General features: G+C 41.3%; 1 protein-coding gene across 2 annotated transcripts in view; it reads right to left on the reverse strand.

Moving 5' to 3' along the window:
- Nucleotides 1-26333, reverse strand: part of PTK2B (protein tyrosine kinase 2 beta) — a 145082-nt gene that overhangs the window by 93886 nt on the left and 24863 nt on the right. The window lies entirely within an intron of this gene.

Below are 26333 nucleotides of genomic sequence, written 5' to 3' on the forward strand. Positions count from 1 at the left end.
TTGTACATAGGGGGCAGTATTATAGTAGTTATATTCTTGTACATAGGGGGCAGTATTATAGTAGTTCTATTCTTGTACATAGGGTGCAGTATTATAGACGTTATAATCTTGTACATAAGAGCAGTATTATAGTAGTTATATTCTTGTACATAGGGGGCAGTATTATAGTAGTTATATTCTTGTACATAGGGGGCAGTATTATAGTAGGTATATTCTTGTACATAGGGCAGTATTATAGTAGTTATATTCTTGTACATAGGGGGCAGTATTATAGTAGTTCTATTCTTGTACATAGGGTGCAGTGTTACAGACGTTATAATCTTGTACATAAGAGCAGTATTATAGTAGTTATATTCTTGTACATAGGGGGCAGTATTATAGTAGTTATATTCTTGTACATAGGGGGCAGTATTACAGTAGTTATATTCTTGTACATAGGGGGCAGTATTATAGTAGTTATATTCTTGTACATAGGGGGCAGTATTATAGTAGTTATATTCTTGTACATAGGGGGCAGTATTATAGTAGTTCTATTCTTGTACATAGGGGGCAGTATTATAGACGTTATAATCTTGTACATAAGAGCAGTATTATAGTAGTTATATTCTTGTACATAGGAGCAGTATTATAGTAGTTATATTCTTGTACATAGGGGCAGTATTATAGTAGTTATATTCTTGTACATAGGGTGCAGTATTATAGACTTTATAATCTTGTACATAAGAGCAGTATTATAGAAGTTATATTCTTGTACATAGGGTGCAGTATTATAGACGTTATAATCTGGTACATAAGAGCAGTATTATAGTAGTTCTATTCTTCCCACAGTTTGGAAGTGAAGGCAGTGAGGGATTTATGAGGATTGTAATTCAGTAACAGCTGATATTGAAATACCTGTTTTGCTGTACTTTAATTTGCTCCTATGTTTCATCACAGCCTTTGTGTTACTGTAATGACACTAGTTACTTGGTCTACAACAAGCCACAAGCAGGAAACTAACAGATAGCTGATATCTGAGGTCCGTGCGGCAGCAGTTATGTCTTCCTTATGGTTTTATACCCCCTGAGGATCGGGCAGATCGTTTGCTGGACATGACTTTGCTGTACTGATGTGTTTTCACAGTGTTCTGTGTGCAGAAGGCGGAGGTTAGCAGCAGAGAAAGGGTTACCCAGTGTTTTGCCTATTTTAAGTACAGCACCTACACAGCGAGGAGGCTCAAACCTCCAGCAATGGTTGGAAAATATTGAATAAAAATAGCTTGGAAAATGTTCAAGAACTCGATGCATTAAGCCGGGCTGCTGAAGTTGTCAAATGCAAATGAAGAGGTGGGAGGGCGTAGCAGCAACCTGCTTTATAAAGTGCTACATGCAGGAGGCGGCCGCTGATACTTTGTTACAATCTGTGTTACTAATCTGGAAGAATTAAAGAAAAAGTATACTCTAAAATGTAAACTCATCTCCCCTAAAGAGTCACAATACATCCCTGAACTGTATATTAGAACATCTTTGCGCTCCCAGTATTACTGTATGGTTCTTTACATTGTAGCAATTTTAGACTGTTACTGTTCACTAATGTGCCAAATCTAATGGGACAGGAACTAATACCATATAGGACCCTCTCTAGCCTGGCGAAGAGCAGCAGATCAATGTGGTATCAATTCCACAAGTCAACAGAAGACGTCTGGAGGGATGTTGAGCCATCTGGATGCCCCTACAGCTCCATGGTATTTCTTGGTGCGGGATCTCAGGGGTGCATGGACCTCTCCACCAAATCCCATAAATGCTGGATTGGGCACATGTTGGGTGAAGGGGCAGGTCACCCCATTCATAGGAACTCTCCAGAAGGCTCCTCCAACCAATTCTGGACAACTTGAGCCCGATGGCACGGAGCATCATCTGCTGCAATATCCCATCATTGTGGGGGAACATGAAATCCATGAAGGGCTGCAAATAGCCACCAAACAGTGAAACGTAACGGGAACCAGTTAATGATGTGTTTAGACGGAGCCATGGACCCAACCCATGCCATGAGAACACCCACTCCAGTATGGAGCTCCCACCAACCTACAAGTACCTTGCTGACAATGGGTCCATGCCTTCATGGGGTTTGTGCCACACACGGCTGGAAGCCTTTAATTTAGAGGCCACGAAATTGCAGCACATCTTCAGCTGTGACAAGTGTTAGATCTGTTTGTGCTGACAGCCTTTGAATATATAAAAAAAAAGGTGCCATTCACTAACTGAAAGCAGAAATCTTGAAAGTCATAGGTACTGGTGCATTATGTCTCCACCAGATAGTGGGTAAAGACATGGATTGGCAGTCCTCGGTTGAAGGACACACACCAGCTCCCGATAGGCTGCCGCAGGCATGCCCTCCTGAGCTGTACCTTCTCCCTCATTTGAAGCTCAGAAGCTATGGCCGCTACTGCTGCTGGTCAGCCACCTGTGACAGCAGGGAGGAGAGTGACAGCGGTCCCCCTCTGCAGCGGCCACACAGAAAAGGGGAGTGTGACAGCGTTGCTGGCGGCAGCACAGCAGGGCCCTGAACATCGGCGTTTGGAGGCAGCTGAGCGGCAACAACATGGGACCATGTGAGAGGGTGGGTGGCAGCTTCAGCGGGGATGGTGGACAGCATGGGCGACCTCCGCAAATGTGAGAAGCAGCTGTGAGCAGAGATGGCACCCCACCTATAGGAGAATAACAGGGTTGGCAGGAGCGCAGATAACATGCCACAGCCGGGAGCTGTAAAAGTTGGAGACCGGCAGGGGGACAGGCACAGGGTCGGCAAGAGCTGACATGGCATGCCGCAGCCACCGGCTGTAAAGCAGCCGCTAGGATCGCAGATTGCATCCGGCGAAAACCGTACATGCCAGAGGGGCGTGTACAGCTGTCACCCTGGCACTTTCCTACTACTCTACCCAGCCAACCCATGTCTCCACCCCTACTTCTGGTGTACATAAGATACACCAGCACCAAAGTCATCTACAATTAAAATAACTTAGTGTATTAGAAAATTCTAAGTTGTATTTACGAGCTTAGATGTCTCGTATATGTCTGGATGACGTCTGTAATAGATAATGTTCAAGTAGAGGGGCTCGTGTCATGTGATCAGACATCAACTGCGAAATTGCAGGCTTACATGAACATTTTCACTGTCCTTGGCCACTGCAGTAAAATGTTTGCTGCATCACATGGAAGAGAATAAGAACTCATCCCGTCAGTTCCATGTCACAGAGAAAACGACACAGTTATTATTAATGGGGATGACCAACTTCTTCCACTTATAACACTTAACTTCATTACGTTCTGCAGAAAATTAGCGCCAAGCCATACAATGTTATACCATGTGCTGTCAGGGAGACTACTATACAACGCACCATAAACAGCGAACGAAGATCGCTGTTCAGAGAAAACAAGCCCAGAGAAACTGTAAACAAATCATGAGTCACATCACAAATCTCCCAAGCAGCAAGATCACCGAACTAGACATTAAATAACATTCCCAACCACATCACAGTCATAGAAAATAGCATAAGATAATACTGCCCCCTATGTACAAGAATATAATTACTATAATACTGATCATATGTACAAGAATATAACTACTATAATACTGCCCCCTATGTACAAGAATATAACTACTATAATACTGCCCACTATGTACAAGAATATAACTACTATAATACTGCCCCCTATGTACAAGAATATAATTACTATAATACTGATCATATGTACAAGAATATAACTACTATAATACTGCCCCCTATGTACAAGAATATAATTACTATAATACTGATCATATGTACAAGAATATAACTACTATAATACTGCCCCCTATGTACAAGAATATAACTACTATAATACTGCCCCCTATGTACAAGAATATAACTACTATAATACTGCCCCCTATGTACAAGAATATAACTGCTATAATACTGCCCTCTGTGTACAAGAATATAACTATTATAATACTGCCTCCTATGTACAAGAATATAACTACTATACTACTGCCCCCTATGTACAAGAATATAACTACTATAATACTGCTCCTATGTACAAGAATATAACTACTATAATACTGCCCCCTATGTACAAGAATATAACTACTATAATACTGCTCCTATGTAAAGAATATAACTACTATAATACTGCCCCCTATGTACAAGAATATATCTACTATAATACTGCCCCCTATGTACAAGAATATATCTACTATAATACTGCCCCCTATGTACAAGAATATAACTACTATAATACTGTCTCCTATGTACAAGAACATAACTACTATAATACTGCCTCCTATGTACAAGAATATAACTACTATAATACTGCCCCCTATGTACAAGAATATAACTACTATAATACTGCCCCCTATGTACAAGAATATAACTACTATAATACTGCCCCCTATGTACTAGAATATAACTACTATACTACTGCCCCCTATGTACAAGAATATAACTACTATAATACTGTCTCCTATATACAAGAATTTAACTACTATAATACTGCCTCCTATGTAAAAGAATATATCTACTATACTACTGCCCCCTATGTACAAGAATATAACTACTATAATACTGCCCCCTATGTACAAGAATATAACTACTATACTATTGCCCCCTATGTACAAGAATATAACTACTATAATACTGCCCCCTATGTACAAGAATATAACTACTATAATACTGCTCCCTATGTGCAAGAATATAACTACCATAATACTGCCCCTATGTACAAGAATATAGCTACTATAATACTGCCCCCTATGTACAAGAATATAACTACTATAATACTGCCACTATGTACAAGAATATAACTACTATAATACTGCCCCTATGTACAAGAATATAACTACTATAATACTGCTCCCTATGTGCAAGAATATAACTACTATAATACTGCTCCTATGTACAAGAATATGACTACTATAATACTGCCCCCTATGTACAAGAATATAACTACTATAATACTGCCTCCTCTGTACAAGAATATAACTACTATAATACTGCCCCCTATGTACAAGAATATAACTACTATAATACTGCCCCCTATATACAAGAATATAACTACTATAATACTGCCCCCTATGTACAAGAATATAACTACTATAATACAGCCCCCTATGTACAAGAATATAACTACTATAATACTGCCCCTATGTACAAGAATATAACTAGTACAATACTGCCCCCTATGTACAAGAATATAACTACTATAATACTGCCTTTATGTACAGGAATATAACTACTATAATACTGCCCCCTATGTACAAGAATATAACTACTATAATACTGCCCCCTATGTACAAGAATATAACTACTATAATACTGCCTCTATGTACAGGAATATAACTACTATAATACTGCCCATATGTACAAGAATATAACTACTATTATACTGCCCCTATGTACAAGGATATAACTACTATAATACTGCCCCCTATGTACCAGAATATAACTACTATAATACTGCCCCCTATGTACAAGAATATAACTACTATAATACTGCCCCCTATGTACAAGAATATAACTACTATAATACTGCCCCCTATGTACAAGAATATAACTACTATAATACTGCCCCTATGTACAAGGATATAACTACTATAATACTGCCCCCTATGTACCAGAATATAACTACTATAATACTGCCCCCTATGTACAAGAATATAACTACTATAATACTGCCCCCTATGTACAAGAATATAACTACTATAATACTGCCCCCTATGTACAAGAATATAACTACTATAATACTGCCTCTATGTACAGGAATATAACTACTATAATACTGCCCCCTATGTACAAGAATATAACTACTATAATACTGCCTCTATGTACAGGAATATAACTACTATAATACTGCCCCCTATGTACAAGAATATAACTACTATAATACTGCCTCCTATGTACAAGAATATAATTACTATAATACTGCTCCCTATGTACAAGAATATAACTACTATTATACTGCCCCCTATGTACAAGAATATAACTACTATAATACTGCCCCCTATGTACCAGAATATAACTACTATAATACTGCCCCCTATGTACAAGAATATAACTACTATAATACTGCCCCCTATGTACAAGAATATAACTACTATAATACTGCCCCCTATGTACAAGAATATAACTACTATAATACTGCGCAGAGGGGCGGAGAGGAGGCAGAGAGGGGGGCGGGAGCTCAGTTCCTGCTCCTGGCTCTTCCATCCCCCCCCCCCACCACCTGCAGATAAGGCCTGTAACCCGAGCCGATATACGGTCGTCTGAATCCAGCCTAAACTTGTTGATTTATACTGAAATGCGAGGATTTAAATGTACTTTATAGGATTCTCTAAGACCCCCTTTTTGTGTACAGTCACTTGTATTCAGCTGTACCCCATATATTTTCCTCATCAGGGAGCAGTTTGGGATACAATCAGTATTCCTACTCGTTAGTATAAGCGGAGGTTACATCTGCCTTTCACTAGATTCTACTAGATGTATTATGCAATGTTAGTTGTTTTTGCCTTTGTTCTTCTTCTGTGCCAATATATGGATTTCTTTCATTCCGTGGATTTGACATCTAATCCTTTGTGGCTCCTTCTGCTTTCATGCCCTTTCAGTTATAGATATCGTATTTGTATACATGATTCGATATTGTGTTTGTGTAGCGCCCACCATATTGTTTGCTTCCCAACTTTAGATACATTGGCGCTGTGACTATATGGGGGGCAACCAGAGGCCTAACTTGAAGCTTCTGGGCCCCAATGCAAAACCTGTGACAGAGCCCCCCACTATAATGCTTTATTCATAGTACTGGGCTCCCTATATGGAGAGGAGAGGCCTTATGGGCCCCTTAAGTCTCTGGGGCCCGGGTGCAACCGCCTCCTCTATAGTTACGCCTCTGGGTATAAGAGTTTGCTGTCTTGCATTACCATTAAGCATGTAAGTTTTTTGGAAGGAGGGGGAGGGTTATATTTGTGACTAGCTTACCCGTCGCGCGTTGCTGCGAAGACAGACAGACATACATTCGTTTTTATATATCTAGATAACAACCAATCACAGCGCAGCTTTTTTAGGTTACCTCAGTGGTATAATATATAACCAATCACAGCGCAGCTTTGATGTTACCTCAGCTTTAAAATATATATAACACCCAATCACAGCGCAGCTTATGTTACCTCAGCAGTATAAAATATAACAACCAATCACAGCGCAGCTTTCATGTTACCTCAGCGGTATAATATATAGCAACCAATCACAGCGCAGCTTTTATTTTACCTCAGCATTCTGAATATCCAGCAATTGTCTTGCGAAACGTTCGGCGGATGCATCATTTTGTAGTTGAACACGCACCCCGTTGCTCGTAATGCCTTTTGCTTTTGTGCTTGAGATGGAAATCAAACGTTCTTTGTCTGGGGGGCATAACTGTCGACGACGTTCGCACACGCGCCACCTATCGTAGGATAGTTGTACTATGCCAGTAATCTTCCCAGGAGTGTACTCAACAACTTCCCATTAACTTTTCCTATTTATGACATAATCAATGCTCGTGCCAAATTTCAAGTTTCTATGACACCGGAAAGTGAGAATTACATTCCGTACGTAAAATTTGGACGCTCATTCTTTGGCGCTTAGAATTGAATAATCGAGTTGGGACCCATTAGCTTTTCCTATTTATAACATAATCAATGCTCGTGCCAAATTTCAAGTTTGTATTACATTGGGAAGCGAGAGAATTCGATTCCGTACGTAAAATTTGGACGCTAATTCTTTGGCGCTTAGAATTGAATAATCGAGTTGGGACCCATTAGCTCACCCTATTTATGACACAATCAATGCCCGTGCCAAGTTTCAAGTTTCTATAACATTGGGAAGCGAGAAAATTAGATTCCGTACGTAAAATTTGGACGCCAATTCTTTTGCGCCTAAAATTGAATAATCGAGTTGGGACCCATTATCTTTTCCTATTTATGACATAATCAATGCGCCTGCCAAATTTTAAGTTTCTATGTGAGAAAATTACATTCCGTACGTAAAATTTGGACGCTAATTCTTTGGCGCATAGAATTGAATAATCGAGTTGGGACCCATTAGCTTTTCCTATTTATGACATAATCTATGCTCGTGCCAAATTTCATGTTTCTACAACATCGGGAAGTGAGAGAATTAGTGGCAATGATGGAAATAGAACGATCTACGTGGGGGGGTCGTAACTGTCGATGACGCTTGCACGCGCGCCGTTTATCGTAGCATAAATGTACTATGCCTATAGTCTTCCCAGGAGTGTACTCAACAACTTCCCAAAGTTTCATGGCGATCGGATGAATGGTGTAGTAGCGCATAAAGGACAAACAGACACGCACAAAGACAGACAGACACGCAGACAGACATACATTCAATTTTATATATATAGATGTGGCAGAAGTGCCATTGGGCCCCCGGCTGGCTAGTGCTGCCCCCTAGAGCTATACTACTCTTTATGCGAGTGAATTGCATTCTTTCTGGTCCGTGACCCGGGTTTTTTTTAATGTTCCCTCTTATTACTGGTAAATAGTGGAGAAGTGAGCAAATCTCTGCAATGTCGGTCTATTGCATGAAACATTAGTGGAAAGCCTTTAGCAGAAGTGACCGAAGAGTGTAAAGACAGACTACTGATGTAACGGCCGCTCTGCGCCACGACTATAGTGTCTACACGCAATCAGTCCAAGCTCTGAAACTGGAATTTTTGCCATGGCCTTTTCTATTCAGAATCTGCCACATCCCCACCCCGACTTCTCCAGTTGACTGATCCTTGAGTAAACGGTGTCATATACACTGGTCGCTATATCAGAGACCCCATATAGTAACACGTTGGGCCTCATTTGGCATTCAGAACTGCAGCAATTCTTCATGGTATAGATTTCAGTAGTGGAAAACCATTCTGCAAGAATATCGGCCCCTGCGGACAGGAAGCTTCTTGTAGTTGCTGCATCCATTCATGCTGCTTGTGCCAAATTCTGACCCCCCCATTGGCACGATGCAACACAAATCTGGCCAGGGGATGTTTTTCCGCTGCTCAGTGATACAAGTTTTGCACTCATTTGCCCACCAGAGTCTTGCCCGTTTCCCTGCTGTTATATGCTATCCGTGCAACGTAACAGCAAGTTGTGCATGTGGACCGGTTAGTTGGAGCCCCAGTGTTAGAAGCAAATGCACCGATGACCCGGCCCCGGCTAGTCTAGCACTGATGACCCGGCCCCGGCAAGTCTAGCACCGATGACCCGGCCCCGGCAAGTCTAGCACCGATGACCCGGCCCCGGCAAGTCTAGCACCGATGACCCGGCCCCGGCTAGTCTAGCACCGATGACCCGGCCCCGGCTAGTCTAGCACCGATGACCGGGCCTCGTTGGAAGTCGCTCAGATCGCTGGATTTTCCCAACTAACGTGGATTCCCGATGTAACTGATCCACGGAAAATTTGTGATTTTCTGCTGCACTCCGGGGTCACGGGGAGAATTTCCATACATGGAAGCGTCAAATATGAAAGGACCGGGGGTCTAACGTGCCTGTAAATGTTAGTTCTCTCTTCGTAACTGTGACTGGGGGGCAGTCATTTCCTGGGGTGATGTAAAAGTTGTGCCGTGTGCGCGGAGTCAATCATACCCCCCCCCCCAATTACTGTTCTTCTTAAGCCTACAACATGATCCTCTCCTCCTCCTTCCCCTCTCACAGCCACTAATGGCCCTTTTACATGGCACAATCATCGTTCAGATTCTCGCTGGATCGTAATTCATTTGTCAATCAGTATCTGCAGCCATAAGGATCAAACGACATTCGGCCCGTATAAAGAGGCAGTTGCTCATTTTTAAATGAGGGCCTGTTTACTGTGAATGGAGGCAGGTGGCCCAAACGATCTCCGAAGTAATCCGCCTCCATTCACTGAGCGATATTTGCTCCTTTGTGAAAGCTGGGGTGACTGTTGGGCCTTGCAGCGCCTGCCAGTTGTCTCATGTAAAACGGCCCTAAGGGAGAGATCCTGCAGCTGCATCTCCCTCCTTCCCCTCCTTCTTGTCTTCTTAATGTTTTTTTGTGTGACTGGTGTTTTTTTTTTACAGAGAGCCTTTAAGGAAGAGGAGAACTACCATCCGCTGAAATGAGAAGAAGAGGCTGCTTTTTCCTCCTAAGGGTGGCTTCACACAAGCGTGTGCATGTGTGTACATATGTGCATGCCCCTGTACGTGCAAAATCACGTGTGTATGCAGGTCCGCGCATTGTCTTCAATGGGGCCATGGCTGCTGACGGCGGCTCCTTTAAAAACAATGGTCTGCCGCCACCCGGTAATTGTTTTTCAGGGAAGAGCTTTAAATATAAGCTCTTCCCTAAAAAACAAACATATATATACAGTATATATATATACACACTCGCCTAACCTGCCGCTGCAGTGTCTCCCGTGGGGATGAAGAACACATCTGCCACATGTCAATCAGAAGCAGCTGTCTGTGATTGGCTGAGCACCTCAGCCAATCACAAGCAGCTCTTTCAGCAGGTGGGGATTTTAAATCCCCGCCTGATCAAAGAACTGCATCACAGAGCCGGGGACAGCACAGAGAGGATGCGGCTGAGCCCTGGCAACTGAAGGAAGGTGAGTATGTGGTGTTTATTATTTTTTTACACTACTTTGCCCTGGCTTATATTTAAAGCTGGATCCCCTACCGCAGCTGTCATGTGTGACAGCTGTGGTAAGGAATTCTTTATTCCCCGCGGGGATTTAGAATTCCTTTGCCGCATCTGTCACATCTGTGACAGGTGCAGCAGGGAATTCTTTATTCCCCGCGGGGATGAAGAATACATCTGCCGCATCCCGCGGGGAACATGGCAGCGAATGACAGGTAAGTGTATATATGTATACACACACACTTTTTTTTTTTTTTTTTTTTACACCAAAATGTTTGATTTTCAAGGAAGAGCTTATATTTAAAGCTCTTCCTTGAAAAACATTTGGGTGTCGGCAGACAATTGTCTTCAATGGAACCGCTGGCAGCAGACACGGCTCCATTGAAGACAATGCATGCATTCCCTATGGTGCCGCATGTCCTATCTTTGCAGGTGCATGCCTGTAAAGCACAGTCATGTAAACACACCATAGGGAATGCATTGCTTGTAATAGGCACGTGTTTTTATGCACATGTACGCACATGACTCCATCTCAGTAATAAATCCCATGCATGCCTCCATCTCAGTAATAATTCCCATGCATGCCTCCATCTCAGTAATAATTCCCATGTATGCCTCTATCTCAGTAATAATTCCCGTGCATGCCTCCATCTCAGTAATAATACTTGTGCATGCCTCCATCTCAGTAATTATTTCCGTGCATGCCTCCATCTTAGTAATAATTCCCGTGGATGCCTCCATCTCAGTAATAATTCCCATGCATGCCTCCATCCCAGTAATAATTTCTGTGCATGCCTCCATCTCAGTAATTATTCCCATGCATGCCTCCATCTCAGTAATAATACCCGTGCATGCCTCCATCTCAGTAATTATTCCCGTGCATGCCTCCATCTCAGTAAATATTTCTGTGCATGCCTCCATCTCAGTAATTATTCCCGTGCATGCCTCCATCTCAGTAAATATTTCTGTGCATGCCTCCATCTCAGTAATTATTCCCGTGCATGCCTCCATCTCAGTAATTATTTACGTCCATGCCTCCATCTCAGTAATTATTCCCGTGCATGCCTCCATCCCAGTAATAATTCCCATGCATGCCTCCATCTCAGTAATAATTCCCATGCATGCCTCCATCTCAGTAATAAATTCCCATGTATGCCTCTATCTCAGTAATAATTCCCGTGCATGCCTCCATCTCAGTAATAATACTTGTGCATGCCTCCATCTCAGTAATTATTTCCGTGCATGCCTCCATCTCAGTAATAATTCCTGTGCATGCCTCCATCTCCGTAATAATTCCTGTGCATGCCTCCATCTCAGTAATTATTCCTGTGCATGCCTCCATCTCAGTAATAATACCCGTGCATGCCTCCATCTCAATAATTATTCCCGTGCATGCCTCCATCTCAGTAATAATTCCCGTGCATGCCTCCATCTCAGTAATTATTCCCGTGCATGCCTCCATCTCAGTAATAATTACCGTGCATGCCTCCAACTCAGTAATAATTCCCGTGCATGCCTCCATCTCAGTAATAATACCAGCGGATGCCTCCTTCTCTGTAATAATACCAGTACATACCTCCATCTCAGTAATTATTCCTGTGCATGCCTCCATCTCAGTAATTATTTCCGTGCATGCCTCCATATCAGTAATTATTCCCGTGCATGCCTCCATCTCAGTAATTATTCCCGTGCATGCCTCCATCTCAGTAATTATTTACGTGCATGCCTCCATCTCAGTAATTATTCCCGTGCATGCCTCCATCCCAGTAATAATTCCCATGCATGCCTCCATCTCAGTAATTATTCCCATGCATGCCTCCATCTCAGTAATAATTCCTGTGCATGCCTCCATCTCAGTAATTATTCCCGTGCATGCCTCCATCTCAGTAATAATACCAGTGCATGCCTCCATCTCAGTAATAATACCCGTGCATGCCTCCATCTCAGTAATTCCCGTGCATGCCTCCATCTCAGTAATTATTCCTGTGCATGCCTCCATCTCAGTAATAATTACCATGCATGCCTCCAACTCAGTAATAATTCCCGTGCATGCCTCCATCCCAGTAATAATTCCCGTGCATGCCTCCATCTCAGTAATAATTCCCATGTATGCCTCTATCTCAGTAATAATTCCCGTGCATGCCTCCATCTCAGTAATAATACTTGTGCATGCCTCCATCTCAGTAATTATTTCCGTGCATGCCTCCATCTCAGTAATAATTCATGTGCATGCCTCTATCTCAGTAATTATTCCCGTGCATGCCTCCATCTCAGTAATAACTCCTGTGCATGCTTCCATCTCTGTAATAATTCCCGTGCATGCCTCCATCCCAGTAATAATTCCCGTGCATGCCTCCATCCCAGTAATAATTCCCGTGCATGCCTCCATCTCAGTAATAATTCCCATGTATGCCTCTATCTCAGTAATAATTCCCGTGCATGCCTCCATCTCAGTAATAATACTTGTGCATGCCTCCATCTCAGTAATTATTTCCGTGCATGCCTCCATCTCAGTAATAATTCATGTGCATGCCTCTATCTCAGTAATTATTCCCGTGCATGCCTCCATCTCAGTAATAACTCCTGTGCATGCTTCCATCTCTGTAATAATTCCCGTGCATGCCTCCATCCCAGTAATAATTCCCGTGCATGCCTCCATCCCAGTAATAATTCCCGTGCATGCCTCCATCTCAGTAATTATTTACGTGCATGCCTCCATCTCAGTAATAATTCCCATGCATGCCTCCATCCCAGTAATAATTCCCGTGCATGCCTCCATCTCTGTAATAATACCAGTACATACCTCCATCTCAGTAATAATTACCGTGCATACCTCCATCTCAGTAATAATTCCCGTGGATGCCTCCATCTCAGTAATTATTCCCGTGGATGCCTCCATCTCAGTAATAATACCAGCGGATGCCTCTTTCTCTGTAATAATACCAGTACATACCTCCATCTCAGTAATTATTCCCATGCATGCCTCCATCTCAGTAATAATACCAGCGGATGCCTCGTTCTTTGTAATAATACCATTACATATCTCCATCTCAGTAATAATTCCCGTGCATGCCTCCATCTCAGTAGTAATACCAGCGGATGCCTCCTTCTCTGTAATAATACCAGTACATACCTCCATCTCAGTAATAATTCCCGTGGATGCCTCCATCTCAGTAATTATTCCCGTGGATGCCTCCATCTCAGTAATAATTCCCGTGCATGCCTCCATCTCAGTAATAATTCCCGTGCATGCCTCCATCTCAGTAATTATTCCCGTGCATGCCTCCATCTCAGTAATAATTCCCGTGCATGCCTCCATCTCAGTAATTATTTCCGTGCATGCCTCCATCTCAGTAATAATGTCTTCTCCACAGTAACAGTGTCCCCTTTTATGCAGTAAAATAACCACCGTGTACGCACCCCTTTCTCTCCCACCACTGTGGTCAATGCTGCCCGCTAGGTAGTATGATCCCATGATCACTGCAGCCAATCCCCCCACCCACAGTGATTAGCCGCAGAGTCCACGTGCCACGGTAGATGATGTGCCTGAACAATCTGAAACGGAGCAGGGAACAAGAGCGGTACAGACCAATGAAGAGGTGAAGCAAAAGGGATCAATATAAGCCTTTTTTTACATTTTGCTCCATTCATGACATCCGTACGGTACGTTTCCTATCACCCCAAACACCCAGGAAAGCCCCACCAGGTCTAGGACAGTTGGGGGACATGCTGTAGCTATAGGGGTGTAGAGATATTTATACTCCTGGCTGTGATTGCTAACACATAGTAGGTGGGAGACCCTTCCCAATTGGGTACTGTATCCCAGGAACTTCATGTTACGCCTATGATATGCCACAGAAGCTGCTACAAGCGTTGGGTACAAGCCACCTATGATGATTATACCAGTGCTGCCCACTTTAATGCCTCTTCTCAATGTGTCCTCATCCAAGTGCCACGGAAGCAGTGGGTTGCAGAATGGACAAGTTTTTCGTACTTTAAATGCTACATAATTTCTAATCGACACTCACTGTTATAACGCATGCATCGCATATCCGTATCGGTGAGAGGAGGCACTTTGAATTACAGTTACAACTACCCCATAGTCATACTCCATATTACATTCTGAATGGACCACAGCATGACAACCTTGCAGTATAACGCACCGTAGGTGCCAGAGTACATCAGAGTACTGCATCACCGAGGACTCAACATGCAGTAGGTGAAAACAGACGTCTCTCATACACTATGTCACATCTTGTACCAGTGCATAATACCGCTACTCTAAGTGCCTTGTACTCCTGTTACAATGTATCACATATTGTCACTTCACACACAGAGCCCTGCATAATATTTTCTATTCTGCTACTAAACATCACACTTCCCGTATTCCCTGTATAACAGTCCCTGGGGAGAAACTCCCTCAGTGGCATCAGTCCGTCATAGTCCCCATAGTGTGCTCAGTATTGCGTCAGAGCAGTTTCATATCCTGCAGCCTTTCTCGGTGCTTTCAGGTTTATAGCATTTTCATCTGCTTCAGGATGAAGTCTCGGCAGGATGGGAGCCTGCCATCCTTCCATACTGCTTTGGCCCCGGCCTCATCAGGGTCCTCATTTTCAGCCCTCTAGTCATCAGGGCTGCTTCAGTGGCCTCCTCCTGCACTGCCCCCTGTGTACTCTTGTGATGCAGCTGTAATAACTTATATGACCCAGATGGCTGCCAGGACATCACCTGGGAGCGGGTTTAGTTCCCATTAGTCTCAGCACAGAGGAGTCCTAGTGAATTCCAAGACCTTTCTGGTGGTGCCAAGGGTCCTTTTTACTCCCCAGTCACAAAATCACAGCAAATAATCATGTGACCTCTGTCTCTGAAGGTCTTTGTATATATACTCTAGTATTGGCAGACACATCAAAAAGCGTTTTACCCTTTGCATTCCCCCTTGTCCCATCATTACCTCCTAACAAGTGTTTAGAAACCTCCTCAGTCACCTGCAATATACCAGTAAGGATTGATTGGTGGCGGCTGGGTGTGCAGCTGCACCAGCATGTGAGACTGCATGCTGTGAGAGGGGAGGAGGGAGCTGAGAAGTCATTTGATTGGGATGTGTGGGCAGAAGGAAACAGCAAAGGAAGGGCAAACATCACACCAGGAGGAACTTGTGCTCGCAGAAAGCATGGAAGAAAAGCCGCACAAAGAAACCCAATATTTGCTGGTACTGCACATCATGCCTCTACGTCTTGTACATATATGCTGACAGCTAAAGGAACGAGCATCGCTCAGTGCATGGAGGTGGAGGGGTCCGGGGAACGTTCCAGCCTACCCGTCTCCATTCACATTAAACTGGCCGTTGGTCATAGGTAATACCGCCTATTTCCACGAGGCGGTACGTCGCGTCGTCTTCTGCATGCAGAAACTAAATAATGAATGAGAAGCGAAGGAATTCTCATTCATCTTTCAGTCGGGGCGTTTACACTCAATCGTTGATTTATTCGCTCGTGTAAAAGGGCCCTAAGGCAAAATAGTTTTTTATTTTGCTTGGCAAAGACTAGGCTTTAGCTTGCAGAGACATTGCATATAACTGTAACAAACCCTCAGCTGTGATATGCATTACATTTTCTCAACCCAAATGTCCACATTCACTGACAGCAAACAGATACTGAAACACCTGAAACACAACTCTGCCCCACTTCTGATCTCTTGTAGTAGCTTTTCGATCAGAGTGACGATTATGATGGTCATTACCGTTGCGTGTCTACGGGCTGCCCTCTTCTTCAGGCTTCAGTGAGGACATCCCATCACAGAGACATGTGACTGCTGCAGCCAAACACTGGCTGCATGTAACTCAGGTTCAGACGGTAATTGGCTGCAACGTTTTTTAACCCGGGACCACCCCTTTATTGAAAAACACCTACCAAAAAGTCAGGGTCGCCCCCAAGCCTCTATGCTGCCTGAGGCAAAGTGTGAAATGGCGCCCTCCCACAAAAATAATAGTCCTTTTACTGGCATTGAAAGCACCAATAGACAAGATACCCAACATGTATTTAACCCTTTCCAATTCAATTTGTATCCTGGTTTTCCTAGGGGGCTTACTCTTTTTCTGCTGTTATACAATGGCGCTATCTGCTGGCTAAAGCCAGTACTGCATGAGGTGACACGTTGGATAGGCTCCGACAGCAGAGAGGCTGGCAATATACAGTAAGAGAACCCTGACGGACGTCTTCCAACATTGGAGCTGTACAGCCTTAAATCATAATGTCTTCAGAGGTCAGACAGTGGATTGGAAAGGGTTAAACCATTGGGACTTATCTGAAGTGATAGAGAAATAGAGCCCTCAGTAGTGGCCCCAATAGTAACTGTCCCCCTTATTGGCTTCAGTAGTAATAGTGCCTCCATTAGTGGCGTCAATAGTAAATGCCCCCTTTAGTTGCCCCAGTAGTAATACTGACTCCATTAGGAGCCCCAGCAGTAATAGTGGCCCCACAGTGGCCCAAGTAGTATTGATGTTCCTGGACCTCCAGCCGGGCGGCAACCTGACAGTAACTTTAGTTATGTTCCTGCATGCAGGGGGAGAGGACGGGGGTCACTGACTCAGCAGTGGCGGCTGCCGGTGGACCAGAGCTGCAGACTAAGTTTAATGCCTGTTGGGTTGTCGCCTACCCAGGTCCCAGTTGGCAATTTTTACCGGCCATTAATAAAGCCAGTAAAAAATTAATTATCAGCAGGGTCACAACCGGCCACCCCTCTGAGGTCCTACAGACTGCCTCCTCCTGAGGCAGCAGTGTCAGGTCACCTCATGGTAGGGGCGCCCCTGCAAAAAGTTACTACTTAATAAACTTAATTTTCAAACAAACAATAAATGTCTGTACATTCCCTGCAAAATTGTAGAACTTTCTTCTATAGAATGATTCTTCCTTATTTCCATCAGACTTAAAACCCCCATTAACCCTTTCCAATCCACTGTCTGACGTCTTAAAACATTATGATTCTAGGCTGTACAGCTCCAATGTTGGAAAACGTCCGTCGGGGTTCTCTTACTGTATATTGCCAGCCTCTCTGCTGTCGGAGCCTATCCAACGTGTCACCTCATGCAGTACTGACTTTAGCCAGCAGATAGCGCCATTGTATAATGGCAGAAAAAGAGTAAGCCCCCTAGGAAAACCAGGATAGAAATTGGATTGGAAAGGGTTAAGATGCAGCTGATGCATTGCACATTGTGGGTGGTGGAGATGGCAGCCATATGCTGTTACAATATAGAATCAGTACTGTAACAGACAAACACTACAGAACAGGTCATTCATTAATGGGTGTGGCCTAATATTGGGGTCGGGGCCAAGAAAGAGGATACTAATCCCTACCTGAATTAACGACCTTCCTTTCCCCTTGCTGCGCTTCTTAGTAGTTCTACACAAATCCAGGACTGCACAGCAACAACCTGTCTAATATTAAACCTCCGCCGGCGGTCACATCCAGATAATTGGTCGTGAAATGCAAAGATCCTGATTCAAATGTGCAAATTGGGTGAGAAAACACATTTATCAGGAGTTCTGGTGAGATGCTGACAATCTGACACCGCGGCTGACAAGAGAACGTTGTGTAAGCACCGCCGCAATGATAAGAAGTTTGGGGGGTTCGCCAGCAGGCGCCGTTAAATAATGGGGAACTCTGGTATCCCGAGTATTGAGGCTCCTCCCATCCATCAGTGTGGGGCTATAATGACTTCCTGCTGAGCTTGATACACACAGAAGGCATTCCGAATAAGATGAGCTGCAGTGTAAAGTATGAGGGCCAGAGACAATGGATGAGTGTAGCAGAAATGAAACAAAGGGTCCATTTCAGATTACTTCTGAATCATCAGACGCTGTGGGTCAAAGTACAGAAAACCCTCTCTCTGCTGTTTGGAAGACAGGCTGTACAATTCCAGTAGTTCGGTCTACAAGTCCCATTGACCCGGCATGCACTCAGACATGAGGACCAAAGCCCTGGGCTTCAGAAGTGGACTGCTGGGTGCAAACCATCAGAAAACTTTATCCAAGATGTCTGCTTAAAGGGGCTCTAAATTCCTTTTGCATGTAGATTTCAAACCTATTGTCCTCATACAGAGGAAGGGAGATAAACTAGACGCTTTCAGGCAATATACAAGGAAAATATAGACAATATACACTGAATGGCCCCTTTATTAGAGCCCCGGCCCTCTCAGACTCGCACTTTCCTATATGCAAATTAGATCTGTGACCCCAGAGGTGCAGCATAAAATCAGTTTTTAATGGATCAGTTTAAGTGTGACTCCACATAATACGAAATCCAGAGATTGGAGCGACTTCCAATGAGACCTAGTCATCGTTGCTAGACTAGCTGGGATTTCATTGACAACCTTATGGGGGTTTCTCATGCAGCGGTGTGGGGAGTATACTGAGAATGGTGTGATTGAAGAAAACATCCAGCAGAAGGGGATCCTATTGACATAACAACTCATCGTCGAAAGGGGTCAGAGGAGGATGTCAGGAATCATTCTAATCAATAGGGATTGCACAGTCAGGAACAGCTAAATACAATGCTGGAGCTCTAACTAATGTATCCAAATGCTCAGGTCATCCTCCTTAGCACAGATGGGCTACACCAGGGGATGACCAGCTCAAGTGACATTGTGGCGAGGGTAGAAGCAATACTCATACAAAACTAAATGGCTGACTGGGGTGGGGGGAAGCTACTGTACTCTTTTGACAACTCTTGAGACTCTATAGCAAATTACTTGGACCCTCTCAGCACTGATCAGAAACATATGAGCTGCACTAAACTTTTGCCCCCAACTGGGACTATTTAGTGGCTGCAAACACACCCATTAGATTCCACGAGTTAAAGGATTTTCCCCAATACAGATAGATACCCAACAGTAGGGTTGACCATCGATGTGTGCTCAGCAGGTTCAGACCACTATGACCCTCACCAATCAGCACTAGTGATATGGAATGGGAGGAGCCTTCAGCAAGTCATGGGGGTCCTGGGGAACACCTCTGTGAGGGGTGTTGAGGCTCATGAACTTTACATTGGCACAGTCTGTCAGCTGCCGTACGAGAAGGGTTAATTTTTTTTTCTCACCGTGAGAAAGAACTGTGTCATTTTCCTCAACTCTCTAATGATGTGATGAACGCTACCAGAACAAAATGATCACTCGCTCGGTACGGTGGGCGTCTGCTGCTACATGACTCACTGTGCATCTTGGAAGCAGCCGATGTAACCGTCTATCTATATGCAGTTGGGTAAAAACAACATAACAAACAGTGTATTTGGCAAATGGTGGTGATGTGAGAGTAGCGCCCCATCCCAAAACCAGACCACTCCCGCAACCATCTTCACATGCTTCCCCGTTCCTATGACCACAGAGCAGCTGGCGCCGGGAAGTGGAATGAGATACAAGTCCTTATGGCGGTATCACTTATACAGAAGGCGCTCAACACTAGGAACTGATTAATGAAGCCTGAAGGACAATGCTGATGATTGTAACAGATCATATTAATCGGTATCCAATATATCTGTGCGGGACAATCATGTACTATCCAGTCATTCACACATTCTTCTACATAGGAGGCAGTATTATAGTAGTTATATTCTTGTACATAGGGGGCAGTATTATAGTAGTTATATTCTGGTACATAGAGGGCAGTATTATAGTAGTTATATTCTTGTATATAGGGGGCAGTATTATAGTAGTTATATTCTTGTACATAGGGTGCAGTATTATAGTAGTTATATTCTTGTGCATAGGAGCAGTATTATAGTAGTTATATTCTTCTACATAGGGGGCAGTATTATAGTAGTTATATTCTTGTACATAGGGGGCAGTATTATAGTAGTTATATTCTTGTACATAGGAGCAGTATTATAGTAGTTATATTCTTGTACATAGGAGGCAGTATTATAGTAGTTATATTCTTGTACATAGGAGCAGTATTATAGTAGTTATATTCTGGTACATAGTGGGCAGTATTATAGTAGTTTTATTCTTGTACATAGGAGCAGTATTATAGTAGTTATATTCTTGCACATAGGAGGCAGTATTATAGTAGTTATATTCTTGTACATAGGGGGCAGTATTATAGTAGTTATATTCTTGTACATAGGGGGCAGTATTATGGTAGTTATATTCTTGTACATAGGAGGCAGTATTATAGTAGTTATATTCTTGTACATAGGAGGCAGTATTATAGTAGTTATATTCTTGTACATAGGAGGCAGTATTATAGTAGTTATATTCTTGTACATAGGGGGCAGTATTATAGTAGTTATATTCTTGTACATAGGGGGCAGTATTATAGTAGTTATATTCTTGTACATAGGGTGCAGTATTATAGTAGTTATATTCTTGTGCATAGGAGCAGTATTATAGTAGTTATATTCTTGTACATAGGAGCAGTATTATAGTAGTTATATTCTTCTACATAGGGGGCAGTATTATAGTAGTTATATTCTTGTACATAGGGTGCAGTATTATAGTAGTTATATTCTTGTGCATAGGAGCAGTATTATAGTAGTTATATTCTTCTACATAGGGGGCAGTATTATAGTAGTTATATTCTTGTACATAGGGGGCAGTATTATAGTAGTTATATTCTTGTACATAGGAGCAGTATTATAGTAGTTATATTCTTGTACATAGGAGGCAGTATTATAGTAGTTATATTCTTGTACATAGGAGCAGTATTATAGTAGTTATATTCTGGTACATAGTGGGCAGTATTATAGTAGTTTTATTCTTGTACATAGGAGCAGTATTATAGTAATTATATTCTTGTACATAGGAGGCAGTATTATAGTAATTATATTCTTGTACATAGGAGGCAGTATTATAGTAGTTATATTCTTGTACATAGGGGGCAGTATTATAGTGGTTATATTCTTGTACATAGGGGGCAGTATTATAGTAGTTATATTCTTGTACATAGGGGGCAGTATTATAGTGGTTATATTCTTGTACATAGGGGGCAGTATTATAGTGGTTATATTCTTGTACATAGGAGGCAGTATTATAGTGGTTATATTCTTGTACATAGGAGGCAGTATTATAGTGGTTATATTCTTGTACATAGGAGGCAGTATTATAGTAGTTATATTCTTGTACATAGGGGGCAGTATTATAGTGGTTATATTCTTGTACATAAGGGGCAGTATTATAGTACTTATATTCTTGTACATAGGGGGCAGTATTATAGTAGTTATATTCTTGTACATAGGGGGCAGTATTATAGTAGTTATATTCTTGCACATAGGAGGCAGTATTATAGTAGTTATATTCTTGTACATAGGGGGCAGTATTATAGTAGTTATATTCTTGTACATAGGGGGCAGTATTATGGTAGTTATATTCTTGTACATAGGAGGCAGTATTATAGTAGTTATATTCTTGTACATAGGAGGCAGTATTATAGTAGTTATATTCTTGTACATAGGAGGCAGTATTATAGTAGTTATATTCTTGTACATAGGGGGCAGTATTATAGTAGTTATATTCTTGTACATAGGGGGCAGTATTATAGTAGTTATATTCTTGTACATAGGGTGCAGTATTATAGTAGTTATATTCTTGTGCATAGGAGCAGTATTATAGTAGTTATATTCTTGTACATAGGAGCAGTATTATAGTAGTTATATTCTTCTACATAGGGGGCAGTATTATAGTAGTTATATTCTTGTACATAGGGTGCAGTATTATAGTAGTTATATTCTTGTGCATAGGAGCAGTATTATAGTAGTTATATTCTTCTACATAGGGGGCAGTATTATAGTAGTTATATTCTTGTACATAGGGGGCAGTATTATAGTAGTTATATTCTTGTACATAGGAGCAGTATTATAGTAGTTATATTCTTGTACATAGGAGGCAGTATTATAGTAGTTATATTCTTGTACATAGGAGCAGTATTATAGTAGTTATATTCTTCTACATAGGGGGCGGTATTATAGTAGTTATATTCTTGTACATAGGGGGCAGTATTATAGTAGTTATATTCTTGTACATAGGAGCAGTATTATAGTAGTTATATTCTTGTACATAGAGAGCAGTATTATAGTGGTTATATTCTTGTACATAGGGGGAGTATTATAGTAGTTATATTCTTGTACATAGGGGGCGGTATTATACTAGTTATATTCTTGTACATAGGGGGCAGTATTATAGTAGTTACATTCTTGTACATAGGGAGCAGTATTATAGTAGTTATATTCTTGTACTAAGGGGCAGTATTATAGTAGTTATATTCATGTACATAGGGGGCAGTATTATAGTAGTTATAATCTTGTACATAGGGGGCAGTATTATAGTAGTTATATTCTTGTACATAGGAGGCAGTATTATAGTAGTTATATTCTTGTACATAGGAGCAGTATTATAGTAGTTATATTCTTGTACATAGGAGCAGTATTATAGTAGTTATATTCTTGTACATAGGGGGATGTATTATAGTAGTTATATTCTTGCACATAGGAGGTAGTATTATAGTAGTTATATTCTTGTACATAGGGGGCAGTATTATAGTAGTTATATTCTTGTACATAGGAGGCAGTATTATAGTAGTTATATTCTTGTACATAGGAGGCAGTATTATAGTAGTTATATTCTTGTACATAGGAACAGTATTATAGTAGTTATATTCTTGTACATAGGGAGGCAGTATTATAGTAGTTACATTCTTGTACATAGGAGGCAGTATTATAGTAGTTATATTCTTGTACATAGGGGGCAGTATTATAGTAGTTATATTCTTGTACATAGAAGGCAGTATTATAGTAGTTATATTCTTGTACATAGGAGGCAGTATTATAGTAGTTACATTCTTGTACATAGGAGGCAGTATTATAGTAGTTATATTCTTGTACATAGGAACAGTATTATAGTAGTTATATTCTTGTACATAGGAACAGTATTATAGTAGTTATATTCTTGTACATAGGGGGCAGTATTATAGTAATTATATTCTTGTACATAGGGGGCAGTATTATAGTAGTTATATTCTTGTACATAGGGCCCTTCACAGTTATAGACTAAAATAATAATTTTTATTAGATCCTTTTTAAAAGACAATTATGGGCTATAGAAACTCACAAAACAAAAAACACAAAGGGATGTGACAATACCCCTTCCACACAACGAAACATATAGTCAGGAGAACCCACTAAAATTAGGAACAATGGGAATATCCCGTAGACTTATTATACAGTAAGGGTGATCAAATAGGTCTGATCAGTGAATAGATAGACCATATAATTAGGACCCAGATCCCCTTGATTTAGTCTCGGGAATACCAGTCCGAGTTCGTATCAAGGCTCGATTTGGGTTCTCTTGACCAATAGTGCATATGATTTGACAGATATGGTCAGAAATTCGATAGACCCAACTGATTATACTCAGAACCTTATCATGTAGTCTGAAGAGAAGACATGAGTCTATCAGTGTGAGCTCCAGTTCTGGCTCAATTCGGGCTCGACGCGTTTCCCCACAAGTGCGTGGTTCATCAGGAGCAGAGCCTATATTGGGCTATTTATTTATGTATAGATGCACAATTCTTTGTTGTGTGATAAATAGAAATTGTTTTCTCAACCACTGATACTGAACAATTTTTACATGTGATATGCAGACCTCTCGGCGGTAATACTATTTCTCTAATTGACCTATGAGGCACAGAGAAGGACTAAATCTCTCTCTTTCTTGGGTCAGACCTAGTTGGTCTTATAGCATATCTTTTGACATATAAGCAGAAGACTGATAGCTGCGCATGTAATAGCGATCACCTGCATGGAATATCAGGAGGTGCAAAAGTCAGCGATCATGTCTATGTGGCTCATAACAGATTTTTGCATATGATATGCAGACCTCTCGGCGGTGTGTGCTATTTCTCTAATCGGCCTATAAAGAACAGAAAGGGGCTAGATAACCTCTCCCTTTCTTAGGTCAGACCCAGTTGGTCTTATAACATATCCTTCGATATGTGAGCAGAGGACTGATGGCTGAGCGCGTAATAGCGATCACCTACATGAATCATCAAGAGGTGCAAAGATCAGCGATCATGCCTATCTAGCTCTTAACACATCCAGAACATATTCAGGACTGCAGGTTCTGAATATTTGCTATTAGGACCATAATATGCGCCTCCGAGAGAAATTATTTCTCATAGGAAAACAGTCTATACCAGACGCACCACATCCATTAACCCAAGAGTTGTAGCTTGGATTGGACGCACGGTCAGTAATAGCTTGGATGGAAGTCAGCCTCAATGATATATAAATTAGGCTGAACTTTTTTGTTTTATTAAGCTAGTGCTGGAGAGAGTTAGATTGCAAGGTACGCCAGAGATTCTAATGCCTAGCGATATTTCTCAAAGTATCAGGGTTTGAAAAAAATAAAGAGATAATAAATGAAATAAAAAAGATGTAGCGCCTGTAGCTCTGATGGTGAGCTAGAGGCATATCACATATTCTTGTACATAGAAGGCAGTATTATAGTAGTTATATTCTTGTACATAGGAGGCAGTATTATAGTAGTTATATTCTTGTACATAGGGGGCAGTATTATAGTAGTTATATTCTTGTACATAGGGGGCAGTATTATAGTAGTTATATTCTTGTACATAGAGGGCAGTATTATAGTAGTTATATTCTTGTACATAGGAGGCAGTATTATAGTAGTTATATTCTTGTACATAGGAGGCATTATTATAGTAGTTATATTCTTGTACATAGGAGCAGTATTATAGTAGTTATATTCTTGTACATAGGGGGCAGTATTATAGTAGTTATATTCTTGTACATAGGGGGCAGTATTATAGTAATTATATTCTTGTACATAGGGGGCAGTATTATAGTAGTTATATTCTTGTACATAGGGGGCAGTATTATAGTAGTTATATTCTTGTACATAGGGGGCAGTATTATAGTAATTATATTCTTGTACATAGGGGGCAGTATTATAGTAGTTATATTCTTGTACATAGGAGGCAGTATTATAGTAGTTATATTCTTGTACATAGGAGGCAGTATTATAATAGTTATATTCTTGTACATAGGGGCAGTATTATAGTAGTTATATTCTTGTACATAGGAGGCAGTATTATAGTAGTTATATTCTTGTACATAGGAGGCAGTATTATAATAGTTATATTCTTGTACATAGTGGCAGTATTATAGTAGTTATATTCTTGTACATAGGAGCAGTATTATAGTAATTATATTCTTGTACATAGGGGGCAGTATTATAATAGTTATATTCTTGTACATAGGGGGAGTATTATAGTAGTTATATTCTTGTACATAGGAGGCAGTATTATAGTAGTTATATTCTTGTACACAGGGGGCAGTATTATAGTAGTTACATTCTTGTACATAGGAGGCAGTATTATAGTAGTTATATTCTTGTACATAGGGGGCAGTATTATAGTAATTATATTCTTGTACATAGGGGGCAGTATTATAGTAGTTATATTCTTGTACATAGGAGGCAGTATTATAGTAGTTATATTCTTGTACATAGGAGGCAGTATGATAGTAGTTATATTCTTGTACATAGGGGGCAGTATTATAGTAATTATATTCTTGTACATAGGGGGCAGTATTATAGTAGTTATATTCTTGTACATAGGAGGCAGTATTATAGTAGTTATATTCTGGTACATAGTGGGCAGTATTATAGTAGTTTTATTCTT

The sequence above is a fragment of the Eleutherodactylus coqui genome, chromosome 1 (genome assembly GCF_035609145.1).
Source record: "Eleutherodactylus coqui strain aEleCoq1 chromosome 1, aEleCoq1.hap1, whole genome shotgun sequence".
Lineage (NCBI taxonomy): Eukaryota > Metazoa > Chordata > Amphibia > Anura > Eleutherodactylidae > Eleutherodactylus > Eleutherodactylus coqui.